The 16,268-nt window shown below is 26.1% G+C and overlaps 1 long non-coding RNA gene across 1 annotated transcript; it reads right to left on the bottom strand.

The window, feature by feature from the left end:
- Positions 1-1,429: 1,429 nt before the first annotated feature.
- Positions 1,430-5,603, bottom strand: LOC136084649 (uncharacterized). Its single transcript, XR_010640720.1, has 2 exons — positions 5,258-5,603; positions 1,430-2,106 (listed from the first exon to the last, which is right to left on the bottom strand). It is a non-coding gene; the product is annotated as an uncharacterized LOC136084649 (long non-coding RNA).
- Between the last annotated feature and the right edge of the window lie 10,665 nt (positions 5,604-16,268).

Below are 16,268 nucleotides of genomic sequence, written 5' to 3'. Positions count from 1 at the left end.
AGCACGTCACAAAAGCATGCTTGGATTCTAGTGTTGAATAGACATTAATTCTAATTCAATTTCAAACACTTTTAAATATAAACTAAAGTTTTTGTTTACATTTACATTAAATTATTATTTGCATTTGTTCAAAAACTAACACGTTAAAAACAAATAACCCGCTGAGCTGATTTGGAACCCAGGGCCGTGGATTATATGTCCTAACTTTTTTCCGTTAGTTTAGATTGAGTTTTTTGTGTGTATGTGTGACTTATTATCAAATTTTTTAAATTAAATGTTACTAAATTAAATGTTTCTAAAGAGAGTTGGAGTTGGCTGGAGATCTTAAATTCAACTTATTAGAACTGAAGCTGGAGTTGAAGGTGAACCTTAAGTACGAAATAGAACTGTTTCCACAAACTTTATGAAATAATACAAAAAAAATTTTTTCTATAGTTTTCAACAGTTTTAACTCTAAAGCTGTTTATATTTTTTTTTTAAAGGTTTTTTTTTAACTTGTTAATACTAAAACAAATTTTTCTTAACTTTTTATTATCAAGATTTATAAAAAGTTCTGCGCTCTAACATTTGATCTCTATTATTACTTCCAATTTTTAAATTACTCCGAAGGTGTAAAATCAACAAAACCTTATTTTAAAAAAAAATTACTCGATTGGTTATCTGTGAATTAAAATTATACGAATTTACAGTTGTAATTGGTATCGGCACACCAGATCATGTTTTTTCGGTATCTGCCACAAAACCGAACGTAAAATGTCTATTTCGTGACTTTTTCATTTTACTATATATAGTATGTGTGAGTGTGCGTGTACATGTATATGTGTGAGTGTGTGCTCAAAAACAGATATTGACAAAGCGGCTGAAAATACATAATCGGTCAAAGGATATAAAAAAGGGGAATTTTTTTGTAAGAGTAAAGTTTTTGTAATTGTAAAGAAAAAAGTTCACATCATTTCCAGGGTCTATGCGTGTGTTAGATGCTTTTCTCAGCCTTAAACTTTAAAATTCCAATATTTTAACTAATTAAATATTGATTAAATTATAACATAAACTTAACATTTCAAACGTGCAACAAAACAGCACTTATTTTGTTTTAATGGAAAGAAAATAAGTTTAAAAACGTCTCTTAATCCTTTTTATTAAACGTCATATATATTGACGCAATAACTGTATTAAAATTCTGTAGTTTTAAATTAAGTAGAGTTAAACTGGATCAAATTCCACACCTATCAATAAAAACTAAATAACTTTTTTATTTTTCATTTTTTATTTTCATTTTTTTTTACTAGATAGGTAATAAAAAATATATAAGATAATATAATTATATGTTAAAAAAAAAAATTTGGAAAATATTAAATGTAACGAAAAAAAAAAAGTGCAATTTTATGCGACTTTTTTATAAAACCGCACACTTGAGAAAACATTAAACTTTTTGAACTTTAACTTTTTTTGTATTCTTTTTTTTTAACACAATTTATATTTAAGAAACTATATTAAAGTTTTTACATTTTTTGCCACAAAAAAATTTAGTTCCAACTACATATTTCTTTGGTAAACATGTTTATTTGCACAACCGTTCCCGACACATCGAATTCTAGCAATGCAACATTTCTATGTGTAACTATACCCTACACTTTTTACAGTTTGAAACATTTAATCGTTTGGCTGCTAGTATTTGTTCATCATTATTGCTTTGCTGAGGTTGCTCAGCACTGTTATGCTCAGGCATTTGAGTACTTGGCATAGAGAGTCGTTGCTTTGCGTTAAGTGTAGCAACTATCGCGGCTTTCTTTTTTGTTTTTTTTACATGTTTTTGTTTGAGGTACTTGATCACATTTTTTTCGTTAATACTTTTTTCGCCAAGTTTTGACATGTTGCACTGCTTCGATTTCTTAACATGGGATTGGTTTCTGGCTTGAAAAAACTGCTCCAACTCTATCTCGGTACTGTTTTTGCAACGCTCAACACTAGGTTGATATCTATCAAAACTTGAATCTGGTGTAGTTAAGAAAGATGGTAATTGGTGCGTAGTTGGAGTAGGTGCTGCGTCGACGATTGAAGATGATGAAGCTGTGTCTAAGCAAGATGGTGTCGGTGCTGCAGAGGCTGCGAAAGTTGATGAAGATGGATTAAGTGTTTGTGTTAATGCTAATGCCTTAATATTTCTATTGTTTTTATTAAGTTGAAATAATAAAACTTTATCTTTATATGTTGCAAAAATATTGCAAAGTTTGGTTTAAATGACGAAAAAATAAATAAACTGTAATTGTTTTTTGTAACGAATGTCAATTGAAAAGTACAAAAATTAAACTACGAAAAAAAGTCACAAATTTATAATTACATGATGATATATCAATAATACTTAGATAATATTGATATATCATCATATAGATGCAAGTAGATGTTTATATAAGTATTCCTAAACATATTCATGCATTTGTATCTAGATATTTGTTTATCTTATTATTGTTCTTAGTACTGAAGAGTTACATAATTTTTTATTGTAAATTTTAGTTGCATGTGTTATATTTATTTATCTTATTACCTATAAGTTTATATACTTTTAAACTTTCAAATACTTTACTTATTCTAAAGTACTATTGAAGGTTTTGAAGTTTTTTTAATTTTTGTTTTCTTCGTTTTGTTTTAGTACTTTGCTCTACTCTACTTATTATTAAGATATAATGGGACTAATAAATCAAATATATTTGTTATGGAAGAAACAAGTATAAATGTTTTTAAGTTTGAAAATATTTAATTCATACTACGTTGAACTTTAATTAATTAATTTACAAATTGAATAACATTTTTTTTTTTCTAACAAATTGTTCAGCTTATAATAGTATAACTTTCCGAAAATATTTGATATTATACGATATTACGTTGATATTAATCAAAGAAGATTTATATATTAAATATAACGATTTATAAAGAACAGATTACTTTTAAATTTTTGATATAAACAGTTTTATGCAAAGTTTTATTTTATTAAACTTTGAAGTCTTATGTAAAATAAATATTCTTGGTTGGAGAACCACTGATATGAAACGATACCCATAGGAAATTAAGTAGAGATCCTATTTAAAATAACATTGTATTTCATAAACTTAGGTAATTTGCAAATCAACGATCAGTTGCTGTCGATATTTTTTAATCATATCATTTGTCGCAATATACTTGTATTAATCTGTCATATAAATATCGCAGTTTGTAAGGTTAAAATAACTACTCGATATATAAGAATAGAGAGTAAAATTAATTTTTTGTGCAAGTGAAAGTGATTAGTAAGCGTAACGTGTGGAATAATAAAATAATAAAAATAATAATAATAATAATAATAAAAAGCTAAAAAGTTAATAAAAAGTTTCACTTGCTAATTTACCACTGGTCGTTACTATAAGTTAAGAACTTTAAAACTTCTTTTAAAATTTAAAATAGATTGACATAATAAATATAATTATTTCCTTTTACATTTTCTTCCTTTCATTATGTCAAACAATTGACAATAGAAATTTTGAAATGTCAAATTTAAAATAAAAAAACATAAAATAACTTATATTTACCTTTGCAAAGTTTGCTTTAATTTATAACAAGTATCATTTACTTGCAAATATACTTTAAACGTTGAATAAGTTTAACTGTAGGGTAAATCAATTCCTTTAGCAAAAACTGATAAACTTTGTCTAATAACTATGTATTGGCTAATAAATAAGGACAAACGACTAATGACTAAATTTTGTTTAATGGTAAAATATGTTTAGATCATTTTGTTTTTAATAACAATCATTATTTAAATATAATTTAAGTCATAAAAGCAACATATGTAATAAAAAATGTACTAAGAGATCGCATAGAAAACTTTTACTGTTAGCCAAGTAGCAACGTCATACAACGTAATAGGCCAGGTGAATAAAAATGATTAATTGCTTTTACTCAGTAACTGGTCAACATTACATGAATAAAAACTTTCAAAGTTTTGCTCAAATTTTTATTCTCGTAAAGTTAAGCAATTTACTCAGCAATTGCTCACCTTTGCGTGATTAAAAACTTTAGCAATATTGCTAAAGATTTTATTCACATAAAACTGACCAATTACTAAGTAAAAGCACTTGCTCATTTTTATTCACCCAGCCTAATAGCTCGCAAAGCAGCAGCCATTTTTCAAAACGCCTTCAGATGCTTTTTACCTATATTTTAAGAAAAACGCAATTAAAAAAAAAAAAAATGAGAAACTTTTCGTAAAACGTTTTTTGAAATTTATAATTTGTATGATCTTTTTCAAATTACTTTAAAAATATTTATTCAACAACCTTTGAAGGATTCTAAACTACTTACTTTTGTAAAAAAGTCAGTTTTGATTTATTTAACCTTAAGGCGTTTTAAAAAACGGCTGTAGAATTATTCTTAAAACTACAAAATTTTTATAATTTTCTGCGCGTGATACAAACGAATGTGACAAATTGTTATAAAAACGAGATGTTTTGAGCATTTAGGTAATTTTGAATAAGTTAAAGTCAGTCTCAACAATAGAATTACCGAATAGTAATTATTGCTTAGACATTTTTAAGAGTTCGTTAATACGTGATTAACGTCACAGAATCGTCCCAAAGATTCAAAGTTTGTTAATTGAATTAGTTTCTCAAATATTTTTAAGAAAATATACCTTTTTTTATACTTACAAAAAAATTATTTTGTTATATTATTATTATTTTTATTATTACTATTATTTTTATTTTATATATATATATATATATATATATATATATATATATATATATATATATATATATATATATATATATATATATATATATATATATATATAATATATATATATACATATATTTATATATATATATATATATATATATATATATATATATATATATATATATATATATATATATATATATATATATAAAGAAACAAAATCATAACTCTTACTTTATTTTCCTTCCGCTGAATTTAAAATAAAAATACATTGGATTCAGTATTTTTATTTTAAATTCAGTCCCAAAGATTCAAATTTTGTTAATTGAATTAGTTTCTCAAATATTTTTAAGAAAATTTTAGCTTTTTTTATACTTAAAAAAATATTATTTTGTTATATTATTATTATTATTATTAATACTATTATTATTATTATTATTATTATTATATATATATATATATATATATATATATATATATATATATATATATATATATATATATATAAATATATATATATATAAAGAAACAAAATCATAACCCTTACTTTATTTTCCTTTCGCTGAATTTAAAATAAAAATACATTGGATTCAGTATTTGTGAGATTTATAGTATTATTTTGTAAAGTTAAACCGTTGCTCAATAAATAACAATGCTTTTATAAAGTTCATACTTGCACAAGAAATTCGAAAGGTATGTTACATAACCTGATAAATCAAGTTATATAAGATACAATTGGTACGTATAATCTTTTTGTTATTTAGCGTAGCAGACGTCATGTTAAGATTGTGTTATATAACCTGTAAAGGGCATAACGTATTATCTAAAATGCATCATTGTTTTTATCAAAAATAATGTTTCATTTACGTTGCTGTTTTTGTTAACATTCCAAGCCTTCCACAGTGGGCATTGTGGAAGTGTGTGTGTTTTTTTTTTACCTTTAGTGTCATTTAGGCTTTCTTAGGGGAATTGAAATGCTGACAATACTATCAACTTAAATTGAACATTGTTTGAAAAAGTTACATTAGATAACATTTCTATGCATATTTAATTATATAAAACATACTTTACACGTCAAATTAAATATATAACACATACTTCTCTGTTCATTTTCTTTTTTGTTCAAGCCTTGGGATAAATTTATCAAAAAATTTTTCCCTTACTTGCATCATGTGTGAGTACAAAAAGTTCATTAAATGTTTTTTTACTAACTTTTACTAAATTTCAGTTCGTCGACAGATTTTTAAATTTATCTAAAATTGTTTTACTGTTAAAGGTTTTAACCGTTCAAAGTAATAGTTAATTAAAGTTATAAAGTCATTAAAAAAATAGTTAAAATTGATTTGGTTTTTTTATGTTGTTGTAAATTTACACTTGAAACTTATGTTTCAAAGCTGCGCTGATTTTTTCTTAAGATTATTTAATCATAAACACTTATGCAGTTTATTGTTAATTATTTTTGTAAGGAGCTTAGATAACATAGATGGAATTTAGATTAATTTATAATTATTTAGAATATTTTTTATAAAAACTGTTTCATTTATCTAGCTGTTATTGTTAACATTCCAAGCCTTCCATAGTGGGCTGCAGCCATATTTAGAAATGTTTTTTATTAATTAGGTCTACCTGTTGACTCATATTAAAGTATTGGAATGCTAACAGCAATGCAAATTAAAATTTTTTGCAAACAAATTCCTTTTTAGGCCTTATATAACACATACTTTGCATTACATCAAAAATTTTCAAATACAGCTATTTAAAACAGGAACGCTTTTTTTAAAATTATTTTGTTGTTTTATTTGTTTTTAGTAATCATTATTTTATTTATAGTTTTAAAATTTCTTTTTTTTATAGCATACTTAAACATAATTAAATATTATCTCTTGATAAATTGATTTTGATGACAAATACATTTATTTTAAATAATGACGCTTTTGAAATGCCTTTTAAAAAAAACGAAATCATTTATTTAACTTAGTACTTACGTAATCAACTTAAGTAACTATTACTTAAACAACTTTGTAATTCTTAAAGTATCACTAATTTAATTATGATTTCTGGTTCATGCTGTTTAATACTAAAAGTATTTGTCCAAAATGTATATAAACATACATTAGGTGAAAACGAAACAACAATTAATGCAAACAATGAATTGTTATGATAAAATAAACATGCTTAAAAAATACTTTTGCTTCGTAACTAGCATATTTGAAAAAATTCGGTATTTTTTAAATGCTCGCTTCCTTGCCCCGTGTTTCCTCATACCCCAAAATCCAGGGTATTTGGTATAGTAGAATAGATATTAAAGAGTTGATGAAGCATTTTTTTTGTCCAATTAAAATAAACCGTAATTCGCTTTTTTGAGTTTACATATACTTTTTGGGCTTTGTATATATTTATAAACATTTAGTAAATCATATCTTAAAAACATAATCTAAGCATTATGTTTAAGAAATATTAGGCTTACAGTTTTAAAAATGTTGTTTATAGAACTTGAAACATCAAGCAAAATTGTTTTATCTGCAAAATTTATTGAGTCTAATACTTTTTGCATAACATTTGTTTTAACATTTACTTCATCAATCTTCCGTTTGATTTATAAGGTAAATTTTTCAAGATAATTAGTTTTTAGCTGATTTGCATATAGAAAAAATACATAAGAAGTTCGGGAAATATATCACTCGAAAATTCGTTTTTATTGGTTGAAATTATGACATGTCATAAAAATTTGGATTATACTGTAAAATGGAGAAAACTTAGTTTTCAAAAGATCAATAGATTGTGATTATATATAGTGACTTCAAAATTTTACGTTATAAATAAAAAATATTAAAAATCTTTAAATGCTGCTAAAAGTTATAAAAACAAAAAAACGAACGTAACAAAATACAGAAAAAAACATCTTTTTATTTATTTACACAAGATTATTTTATCGCTTTTTTTAAACAAAACACGGATATACAATACATAGCACTAAAAATTCAATTTGTTTGGTAAAATTTATACGGAAATATACAAACATTTGTTTTAAAATGAGTTATAATAAAAAAAACTTAGTTCTTCAATATCAATTTATGGACGACTTTAAACTAGTTAATTTTCTAGCATCGAATGATAAGTTATTATGAAAATACAAGATTTAATCAAAAAATAGGTATATAAAAAAATAATAATTCAGGTAAAAGAAAGCTCCTTACCTTTAATTCTGGTAAAAGAAAGTGTGGATGTGTCTAAAAATGTGTATGTTTGCATTAGGGTGGCACAAAAATGGGCATAATTTTTTTTTCATTATTCGGAATTCCTTATAAGGCCAAAAGTTGCTGTTTATAGTCATTAAAGAGTTTTTAAATTTCATTGCTCTTCTACAACGTTTTGAGGTGCCGCAAAGAGCCTCAAAATTTAAAAATTTTAAAAATTGAATAAAAATTTATACAAATACGCACCTCCTGTGAAATACGTTAATCCTTAACAATGAATGTTTAATATATTTAATAAACAAACGCTTCTCACCAAAAACAGATTTAGAGCACATTTTTGTATTTATTACATTATTTACAAAAATACTATACTTTGTTAGCACATGATACAGGAATTTAAATGAAATAAAACGAAATATTGTAATTGATAAGTGCTTTATTATCTCGTACATATAAACAAAAAAACTCATTCTAATGAGACTAATAAATTTAAAACACATAAAATACTTGACAAGATTAAAAGATTCCCAAGATTTCCAAATGTTTATTTTTCACATTATAATGTTTTTTTGAAACAAATTTTGGTATATTCTTTTAAGATTTTTGATTTAATAAAACTTTTATTTGAAGATTTGGATTGTTTGGATTTAAATCTGGTCATTCAACTGATCATGCAATCACTCACCTTGTTTATGATATATTTAAAGGGTTTGATGAAGACAAGTATACCCTAGGTGTATTTATCGATTTAAGTAAAGCTTTTGACACTGTCAATCATCAAATCCTTCAATCCAAACTGAAAAGTTATGGTATAATAAATACTAATTTGTCCTGGTTTGATAGTTACTTGTCTAATAGAAAGCAGTTTATTTCATATGATAGCGGAAAAACGGAATATAAGTCAATCACCTGTGGTGTTCCTCAAGGATCAATTTTAGGACCACTTTTATTTCTCGTTTATATTAACGACTTATATAAATTTTCTAACATTTTAAACTTAATTTTGTTTGCAGATGATACAAACTTGTTTTATTCTAGTAAAGATATCAGTAAATTATTTCAAACAGTAAACAAAGAACTTGAAAAATTAACCCAATGGTTCAAATCAAACAAACTATCTTTGAACATCAATAAATCCAAATACACTTTGTTCCATCGTCTTCATAAAAAACAAGATATTCCATTAAAACTTCCTGATCTTTTTATTGATAACGCATTATTAAAAAGAGAGCAATCAATAAAATTTTTAGGTGTGGTTCTGGATGAAAATTTAACCTGGAGGGACCACATAGGTCTAATTGAAAATAAAATATCAAAAAATATAGGTGTTTTGTATAAAGCCAAGCAGTTTTTAAATCTATCTTGTTTAAAAAACTTATATTTTTCTTTAATTCATTGCTACCTAAATTATGCAAACGTTGCTTGGTGCAGCACAAACGCAACAAAAGTAAAAAAACTGTTTAGTAAACAAAAACAGGCTATAAGGATAATTACAAACGTAGACCGTTTCTCTCACACTCAAACATTATTTAATAAACTTAATATTCTAAATGTATATAAACTAAACCTTTACCATATTCTTATCTTCATGTTTAAACTTGATAAAAAAATATCACCAATGTTATTTAATTCACTTTTTGAAAAAATAAACCACATATACCCTACCAGATTTTCAAAAAACAATTACATTCAATCCAAAACACATTATTCAGCAACCAAATTCTCAATTGCTAACCGAGGTCCTAAGCTGTGGAATACAATATTAAATAATGAGCTGAAATCTAATTATTCTTTAAACCAGTTTAAAACAAAACTTAAGCAATTACTGATGATACATGAAAATGAATTAAAGTTCTTCTAAAAAGCTTTTTAAACTAGCAAACAAAAACAAAAATTAACCTACTAATTACTCTTTAATATTATATTTAATATTCTAAACATTAGTCTGCTATTGTAAATTTATTTCTTATCTTATAAGTTTTGAATTTACAAACGATTTTTTTAAGTTTTATTATTTGAAATACTAATTACTAAAAATATTGTAAAATTTTATAATTTAAATTTTTATTAAAAAGAGTTATTGTAAATTCTTTTTGTAATATTAATACTTATATATCATCTTATTTTACTAATCAGTTCTTAAATATAAATACTCTTTGAATTACTAAATATTTTAAACGTTATATATTTTATTTTTTGCATTTTGTTAAAACATTTTATTTGATGAATATGCATTTTTTTGGGGGGGGCTTAATGATAAGATGAATTTTGTCTTCTTCAAGCCCCAGTCATGTAAATATTTGTTTTTATAAATTACGAGTGTAAATTATTTTCAATCGGCAAATACAATACTAAAAAAAAAAAAAAAAAAAAAAAAAAAAAAAAAAAAGATGGTCCAGAGACAGATGACTCAGTAACTAACTTAACTGCTTTTTTTACTGCATGTGTGTGTCATGGAAATCGAGGAAAGTCAATTAATGGGTTCTCTGCAACAGTTGGATCTAATTTTTCTCTAATAAACTGATTAAGAAAATTATTAGTAATATGCTTTGTCATTGGGAACTCTTTTAGTTCAATATCGTACATAGGATTATATATATGTAATCTTTAGCGCCAAATTTTATTTTTAAAATGATAAATTTTCTAACACCACATCTACTCTCTGGTCTTGCTTTTAGGAGTCTACGTAAACCAAGCTCTCTTATATGTTTCGGTCATCACATAACTTAAACGAAAGAATATTTTCTGGAGCAGCAAAGTATCTATTTCTTTCAATAATTTGATCTATTTTATTTTTAGATCAGTAGTTAGATAACGTGAGTAAGAAATAAGCCTATAGATATGTTTAGAGCCATTCCAACATGAAGGTTTTAACCTAATATTAAACCAGACAAGTGCATATACTTTTAAAATAAAATCAGCCAGAATTTTAAGATTTTTAATAGAATTTTAAGTTGCCACATACAATCAAAGTATTGGATTTGCTAATGTCAGACATCTAGAGTTGAATAGATTTCCAGGGGTTTTCAATAATAAAATTTAACTTCAGCATTCACAAGATACAACAATACACATTTCCATTAAGTATTTCTGACATGTACTTAACTCACTTTCATTTTCTAAGAAGGGGAGGTTATTTTCAATTGTTAAAATAGAAACTACAGGCAACTCATAACATTTTTGCAATTTCTTACCCGATTCCCCCTTTAAACTCATTACGACCCATAGTTTTACTTTCTAAAGAACAAAAAAGATGGCATAAAGGCAGTTCGTTACTATGGAATTAGTAAAATAACATTGCAGTGATCTTCCTATTTTTTTTTTAACAACAAAATCCCACCATTATTGACTCAGTATTTACAACAGATCCATTACATCTAATTGCGGTTAATACACCAAGTTGTTCGTCATGGTTGCGATCTTGAAAAAACTCAATAATACTCTCTGCAATGTGTTTACCAAAACCAGATAATGGTGTTATGTGGCCTAAAACTTTGAGTTTGGTTTTTCTATTAGGGTAATGTGCTTTACTGTAGTAATCATATTGTAAAACTTAATTCCTTACTGTTATTGAATAATTATCTTATTTTTTCGTGCATCAAAATAAAATCCTCAATTTTCATTTATTAGGTCCTGAAAGTCTTGAATGGATTTTTTGACCTTGCTCGTTTAACTTTCATTTGGTCAATTATTTTACATTCGTCATCGTTATTAATTAAACCCATGTACTGCAATGAAGTGTTCGTAATTGCTGCAGTTCTATTGAATACTCCTATTCAATCACAGATGGAGGCAACTGATGACAGTTTAATGCGTATTTGAGTAAATTTAATGTTCTTGTAATGCTGAAGAATCTGCTGAATTTCTCTTATCTTGTTCCTTGTCACTAACAGTGAAAATTCTGAAACTTTCTCTTGATCTTCAATGATATCTTCACTATCAGTAAATGTTAATAGCATTGTGGTATTTATTGGATTTTCTTGAATAAATTTAAACCTTCTCTGCATTTCTGGAATTTTTCAATAAGGAAGCGTTTGTCGTAGCTCTATCAACGTTACTCACAACCATTTTTCTAGACAATTGTTGGTCATTTAAAAACTCCGGCTCTAAAATAGGAACTGTCCTTTCTATTGTACAACTACATTGTTGAAAGTCTGAACGTTTACAGGCAGCAATATAAAATATGTGTTTAGGATGTTATTTAAGTTTAGGTTGGAGGTATGCTTTTCCGATCATTTCCTGGTCATAAATCATAACAAAATTCTATAAATTATCATTTACAATATTCGGGGATTGGAAACTAAAGAAATAGAAGCTTTTAACTTTATGTTTTTAGTTTTCGAATCTAAAATATCAGTTACTTCACTTACAGTTAGCTCCTTTGATAATGTCTCGTTTGAGGTTATGTCTTATAAGAAAATAGCATTTCATCACATCTTCATATATTGGCAAATCTACTGCTCTTAAGCAATTAAAAAAAGGCCATTTTGTTACATAGTTGTAATAACAACGATAATTAAACTTAAACAATTCTATACCACCTCATTTGGCTTTAAATTCAGTAAATTGCATTCTGGGACATATTTTTGTACTGAAATAAAACCTACCTCTGCATCCTCTTCCCCTCAACAGCAATCTCTCCTCCCACTACGTCTCCCTCCAATCCACATTAAAACCCAGCATTTTCATATTTGCTCTTGTTTCAATTTCAAACTCATGAAAACACAGTAATCCAAACTTATTTTGCCAAGTAACCAACAGTATACAAGCAAAATAAAACCAGCGCAAAGCATAAATTTTTTGGTAAAATGTATTGTTAAATACATTAATGTTGAAAAAAACGCATACAAATCGCCCTGAGCTAAAAAGGCTAGTGCAGTAAAACATTTAAAAACTATGATTAAACTTAACAAGTATCCAACTCATTTACTGAAGGTTCAATTAAACAAGTATTTTTAAACGATTTGTTGCTTTTAAAGACAATTATTTGTTGATTTCATGGGGATTTAAGTCATTTATTTTGTGCGTGAAAATAACGTATTTTTAAATTAGTGTGACTTGTAAAATGGAGTTTGAACTATTTTATTTCAGTGACAATCAATTAAATTGGTGAAAAGAAAACAGTACTAGTCCGATATTTTCAATTTGAGATAATCTATGTTTAAGTTTTAAACAGTTATACTAAAATAATACTAGTCCATCTTTCTTTCATTATAAAAAATAATAAAAGATGAACTAGTATTTTTTTATGTTGTAGATAGAGAGACTGACATAAGTTAAATGAAATTATGAAAAAAAGTGTAAATAACAAAAAATGGACTAGTAATGTTCTTCTTTTCACCAATTCAATTGAAGTAAGATAAATTTAATATGATTCGACTATATTGTCAATTAAATTTTATTGAAGTACAATATGAATTAATGCTTTTTTTGACAGTTACATTATGGGATTGTGTGTAAATGTTCAAGTGCTAAGATGTTTTTTAATTTTGGAAAAATCTTCTAATAAGTATAATAAAGATAAAAAATTTTATCATATTAGGATGGTTCTATAAAAAGATATAAACATTTAAATGACAAAATTTGTTTAAAAGGGCTTGAGCTAAGATAACAAACACTTTCAGAACCTTTTACAGAATAAATGTTGCATTAATGTTTTCTATTTAAGAACACACAAATTTGTTCTAAAGAAAGATTTTCGGACAGAGCAATGATAATATATTAAAAGTAGGGAAGTTAAGTCCTCTCCCAGGGGCGGCTAGGAGGACTTAATGCTCCTTTCGTTTAGTAAACATTTAGCTGAAAAATTAAAATTTTTCATTAATTTTTGCTAAATCTTAACGAACTTGCATAAAAATAAGTATTATAGAATATATATATATATATATATATTTATATATTATTTATAAGTTTATATAGAGTACAATAGGTTTTAAGAAAACATATTTCTTGAGTCTTTAGAAAGCAATAAAATTGCGGTGCGTTAGTGCGACGTATTAGGAGGATGCATTAACGTAGGAGTCACATTAATTTTTCAACTTTTTTTTGTAAATTGTAAAAAACAAAATCAAAATCTCAATAATAAAGAAAATGGATTCGGATTTATATTGTTAACTCTCACGTCACAATGTTTAGAATGATGTCATAAGAATCTTATCACAAAGCACCGCGGAATTGCATTTAACCAGGAAGTTGACGCCTCTCTCTTTACCTATAATACATATATGGCTAATGCTGGATTTAAATCGCGCTCTAAATTGCGGAACTTGAGTTTTTAGACCAAAACTCTAACCACTGCACCACCGCAGCTAAATTTATCCACCAGTAAACCCAAATATATCTAGTATCTTGAATATGCAATCATTTATTTTCCTAATTATGTTCTTAAGATATTTGTGGCTGTAAAAAAAGCCGTTCTTTTTTTGAAGAATTTGTCTTTCTAATAGAAAGAAGTATAACAAAGATGTTTATTGTCTTGTTTAAGCATTGTAGTTAATTTTTTCAAAGATGCTCTGTGTGCTGATTCAAAACCTTGTATTAATACCTAAAATAAAATGAATCTGCAAACGGTAACAGAAACATTACAGATATTATTATTGCTTAATAAGTGAGATTGGTGGCAAAATATCCTTAAGTAAATTAATAAATTAAATAAAATTTAAAATTTTTTATATTGTATTCAATATAACTCAAGCAATATATTTGACTTAATGTATTACAAAAAATTCTCACATAGAATACCTTTTATTTAGTATGCAATCATATTATCTTTTTGATATCCTATATATAGAATAACGTAAAGATAATATGTGTATAACTGTGTTACCTATAGGTATCTCAGAGTTGCATATGATTTTCGTTAAAATGACTAACTTAAGTTTGAAACGTTCAAAAATTCTAGGCAAAAAATATTTTGTTTATAGTTAATAGGCGATAAGCACTAAGCAAAATGTAATAACGTGAGATGTATAATATTATAAATATATTACTAAAATTAATATATACCTTATGACTTACAACTCTCACAAATTATTTTTAAAAGGCTAAACTATCATGTGTAACGTCTGCAGATAGTTATTTTCCTTTCATATTTAACTTATCTTATCATATTTATCTTATTCCTTTCATATTCAACAGGGTCGTCGTCCTCACACTAATTTGGTTTCCAGTAAGAAATGATATATACACCAATGTTTCCTTTTTAAAATCTTAGAAATCTACCGTAGTAGATCTCCTGACTTTAAGCGGTAAAATCATACCACATCTGGCATATATTTTGCCAAATGACAGTTTCAACAAGAATATCTTCACTATCTGCAGCCTTATTTCTTTTTTAATAACAAAATACTTTTTTTGTTCACTGAGGTATACAATTTTTGTAAATCTATTTCACAATTTTTTTTTCCTTATTTTTTCGAAGCTTGTAAATAACTTTCCTGTTAAACCTGTTGTACACAAATTCCTTATACCTAAAAATACATATATAATTATGAAAAAAAAAAATACCATATATAAGATTGAAATCCGTTTTTTAATTTCAAATATGTAAAATCTGACCAGTCATGGCCTACTATATAACACGGCCGGATTTGTTGCCTTGAACGCAAAAAATTAGTGCGCCGAAAAAACACGAGTTTGAAGTTTACAATGAACCGGTTTAACAATCTTAAATTAAACTTTTTTTAATTCAAGTAATACTTTATTTTGCAATGCCAAAAAAGTGTTGTGTTGTTGGTTGTAGAAGTAATTATAAGCGAAAGATTGAAGAATGTTCCAGTAACAGCAACCACGTAACATACAAAACTGTGTTTAGTTTTCCTGATAGCAGTTAGATCTTCGAAATTGTTGGATTAAGTTTGTCAACCGAGCTGATTGGAGCCCCACAGAAAACTCAGTTATATGTATCGATCATTTTGAAGATAAATATTTAAAAAGAGGTAAACGTATAAAATTGAATTATTGCGAAAATCCTATACCAACAATTATTACCAACCAAAACACCCTATCAAAGCCATCTTTAATTCAATCAACCTCAGCTTTACGTAAGCCCCCTGCAGTTCGTATATATTCTCATCCTTTTCTCGATGAAACATACGATTTTAGAAAACATGATACAATTAAAAGCATTATAGATCTTAATGAAAGTTTTTGTCAAGCAGGATTTTCATTTAAACTAGTTGATAACCGTGTGTTATTTCTTCGAATTTATTTCGACGACGGGGATGTTACTCCTAACATTGAGAGTATTACTATTGATAAAGACTTACATGTAAAGCTACATATGAAAGGTATCCCAGTTCCATTGCCTAAATGGTTTAGAGAAGGCAGTGTTTGTAAATTGGCCAGTGCCAGTATGCTTGT

The sequence above is a fragment of the Hydra vulgaris genome, chromosome 09, assembly GCF_038396675.1.
Source record: "Hydra vulgaris chromosome 09, alternate assembly HydraT2T_AEP".
Lineage (NCBI taxonomy): Eukaryota > Metazoa > Cnidaria > Hydrozoa > Anthoathecata > Hydridae > Hydra > Hydra vulgaris.
The sequence above is the reverse complement of the archived record's forward strand: the minus strand, read 5'-3'. Positions and strand labels throughout refer to the sequence as shown.